At 39.3% G+C, this 4,134-nt stretch overlaps 1 long non-coding RNA gene across 1 annotated transcript in view; it reads right to left on the reverse strand.

Annotated features, from left to right (window-relative positions):
• LOC143371694 (uncharacterized) overlaps positions 1-4,134 on the reverse strand; it is a 174,783-nt gene that overhangs the window by 4,652 nt on the left and 165,997 nt on the right. The gene's annotated exons all lie outside the window — the stretch shown is intronic.

Below are 4,134 nucleotides of genomic sequence, written 5' to 3' on the forward strand. Positions count from 1 at the left end.
AAAGTTCGTTCGACTTTATATTCTATCATACCGACCTAGCGTCATTATTCGTTCGACTTTATGTTCTATTATACCGACTCAGCGTCGTTACTTGTTTAAACTTCATGTTCTGTTATACCGACCGAGTGCGCCATTGATAACTTGTTCTATTCTTTCGACTCAATTCTTGTTCATGAAATTTATTTCTTAATCGCACGCCACCCGAACCAATCCCACAATTCCGCGAGTAACCGCTCTACTTGTGGATATTCCCTGTAACACGCGGCGGCGCCTCGCGCAGAACGTTACACTCGCAATCTACGCGGAGCGTTCCCGCAACGTCGATCACAGAATACAGTCTTAGATTCCATAGTGCTAATTAAGTAATTGTATTAATTACATATACACATTATACACATATTGTCCATTTTCACATTTATTCCCTCGAAAGTTACCTGTGGAATCTAAGACTGTATTCCGTGTGTTGGCATTTCAGGAACGCCTCCGTTCTCTACGTTCCGCGTCGAGTCGCCACAATATTTTTCTTTTTCTTTTATATATTAATTCTCATTATCCTTATATTATGTTATATTGTACCTAAAACATTTTGTATTAGCAATAAGACGCGAGCACGCGTACGAATGAACGCGATCTAGCGACCAGTGAAGGAACTAAGCGAAGTGAACGCATGCGCAGTGTCATTCAACAGAGCGAGTGAACCGAGTGCGGACCGCTAACGGATCGAGTACGCATGCGCAAAACGTACGATCGTCCGAACACCTAAGGCGGTATTCACAGTCGCGTCTTGAGCAAATGCTTATGATCATCTTCTACAAGACGATCTTGTTTCCCTGAAGACGTCAGGTATTCACAGTCGTTGCTCAAGATGATCTTAAGCAATTGCTTATATCTTATATCCATTTTCTTTATAAAGCATTTACTCATTCACGTTCGGAAACTTTCGAAAGGTTACTGATAACCAAACCAGAATTCCAGTAACCGATTTTGGTTATACTCATTGAACTATAAAATATCTGGAATGCAAACACGGTACGGAAAACCCCGGACTGGCCAAGCCGAGAGAGATAGTAGTATTGAATGGGTGTCTATCCTATATTATACACCATCCTGTAGTAAATGTACTTCTATTTTGTAGTAAATTTGAGTAAAGGCAGGTATAGACGTGTGTGTAAGAGTGAAACAGCATCCCACGCAGTGCAACTACCTCTTTTCAACAATTATACCGTAACCGAAAAAATTCACGTAATTCATATTGGTTAAACCAGGGTTGACTAACTCGCGGGCCACCGGGAGCACCTCCGGCTTGCTACCGCGCTGAACGGCCCCCTCCATACCTACTAGACTCTGACGATCGCAGTCGAAAAGAGAAGGAAAGAAGGAGAAATCCACTGCGATCGTCAGAGTCTAGTAGGTATGGAGAGGGGCCGTTCAGCGTAGCAGCAAGGCGGAGTAGCCCCCGGTGGCTCGCGAGCCACCAGTTAGTCAACCCTGGGTTATACTATAACCAAAAAAAAATTCCTGCAATAAATATTGGTTATACCGTAACCAAAAAAAAATCCCGCAATAGATATTGCTTATACCGCAACCAACAAAAAAATTCTCGTCAACGATAATGGATATTCGTAGCCAAAAAAAAGTCTAGTTATGGATAATGGTTAGTCGTAACCGAAAACAATTTCCGTTATCAATAACAGTTATTAGTGACCGAAAATAATTTCCGTTGACAAAAAAAATCATTTAAAGAAAGATATTAATTCTTATGCCATAACTTTTAAAATTTAGGTTATAACAGTTATGGTCTCTGCTTTGAGCACGTTTTTCCATATGTATATGTAGTGGCATCGTGCGTACGACATTATGTTGCGAAATATCTCGCCGATGGTTGCGAAATGGTTAAATGTTTGCAAAGAATCGCGTGAAGCGGCACGCGTTTCAAGTAGATCATTCACAGAAGCGTGCTATTCACTCAACCTGGGGATCGCAGTAATTTTAGAATTATGATTAGTCGTTTATTTATAATTAAAAGTAATCCGAATTGCTTGGTGTTTAGACTCATTTTCATCAACAGAATCTCGCCAGCCTGTCGGTAATAGACTCAATAAGGTGTACAAGGAAATATGAAAAACTGCACGCATGGATTATTAATCGAGGCCTCACCATCGGTCAAGGATCTCTTGCTGGTGCGCTGTTTCACGCGTTGTCGGCTTCTCACATTTTCCTATATTTTTATGCAAAACAGTTTCAACCATTTAAACGTCCCTTCATGGGGAAGAAAGCGAACCTTTTGTTAACAGTTGGGCCAGCAGGTTTGCGTCGAGAATTCGTAATACAGAAGCCTCGAGTTCGAGAATCCCCGGCCAGATATACATTTCTTTTGCTATTGGTCATTTTTGAAAATTTTCATTTTTATAGAAACATAATATGCTTAGCTCAGAACAACCGACCCAAATCCGAGACCCCATTCCGAAGATCAATAGCATAACGATGTATGATGGGGCAATATAGTTCAAATTTTGGGGTTTCAGCAATAAAAACGTTTCCGGAACGTCGTACAAACGCGCAATTAACACGGTATAGGCACGACACATTTAACTTTTAACAATAAAACTGTAGTGAACCCAGCATATGCTAATCTAGATTGATGGAGGAAGATGAAATGAAGATTAAGGGGTCCTGCTCAGTCAAGAGGCTGAAAAAAAGGGTAGTCTTTGGAAATTTTTTACTCAAAAGCTATAACACATTTCTCAAAAAATCTTTTTTCCTTTTAAGGATTGCATCTAGTACCATGCATCGTATTTTTTTTATTTCAAAATATTTATCAATAACTAAGTTATTGTCCATCACTCGAAGGTTCTCTAAAAAAAAGGCTTCTGCGGTGACCACTGCCCTTAATGGAAATAATGAATTTAACGTTTCAAAACCATTTTACTTGTTCATCTTTGTCCTTCAGTGTCGGATCTGTACATACTCCTACTCTGAAGTTAAAATTCGTTGGCCACGATATCCTGGCCTTTTCACTGTACTTTCTCGTGAAATCGGTTGAATGGGACCTTCTTTACAAAACAAGTTACACGTATGCAAACACGCACACACCTTTCAGCATTTTAACACACTTCAAAGTAGTTTTTGACAATGAGTTGGACGCTGTGCATGAGTAGGGGTCACTGCAGTCAGTCCTCAAATTATGGGTCGGTAACAAAGTTTAGGTGGTGACGCGAACTCCCATAAGGTGATAGGTCTATCCTATACCTCGTCTGTGGTGACACGGATTCCCATAAGCTGATAGGTCTATCCTAGCTCATGTGTTTTTTGTGGTATTACTTTTTGCCCATTCCCGGACTAACTTCCGACATATACAGCATAATATAATTAAAAACATTATAAAAGATTACAATTTTTACTACCATATGTAATTACGAACTCCAACTTGCACAAAATCTGGGTAATTTTCAAGTACAATATTTGTTATTCCAATACAGAAATTCTAAACTATTCGGATTTCATATTTTGGTCTATACATGCACCATGTTACGCAAAAGTGGATCAACGAAATTGATTTGTCTGGTAGCTGCATATAATATCTATAGTCGCTATTCAAAAACAAACAATTCTTACATTTAGCTTTTATCTTTACACCAACTAGTTGTCGAGACCTGACATGCTTTTCACCCGAAATTTTCAGGGCTATTTTCACCTCTAAATATGGATAGCAGCCAATAAAAAAGATAGGGGTCAAATATTTTTGTAAGTACTACCGAAGCTCAAGTTTCATCATAATAGTCACTTAGAGACTGGCTCTTGTGAGTCTAAACACTTTTCTATTGTATTCCAAAAGTTATGCGTGCATATTTATAGCAGTTGCATTATTTATCAGCGTAGGTTTCAATTGAATCCTCGAACATCGGTTTGAGATATGAAAAGTTCCAACTTAAAAACTCAGCCAGCGGTGCAGCATGCACATCGGTCAAATACTAAATACCAAAGAATTAGCTGAAACGTGGGTGCAACAGGCCACATTCCTTACAGTAAAAATTGCCCACGCACTATACCGAATAGCGTGAAACTTAATTAATGGAAAATAACGCTAACGAATTTCAATTAATGGCTGGAATTACCAAAGTGTATCGATACGAG

This window comes from Andrena cerasifolii, chromosome 7 (genome assembly GCF_050908995.1).
Source record: "Andrena cerasifolii isolate SP2316 chromosome 7, iyAndCera1_principal, whole genome shotgun sequence".
NCBI lineage: Eukaryota > Metazoa > Arthropoda > Insecta > Hymenoptera > Andrenidae > Andrena > Andrena cerasifolii.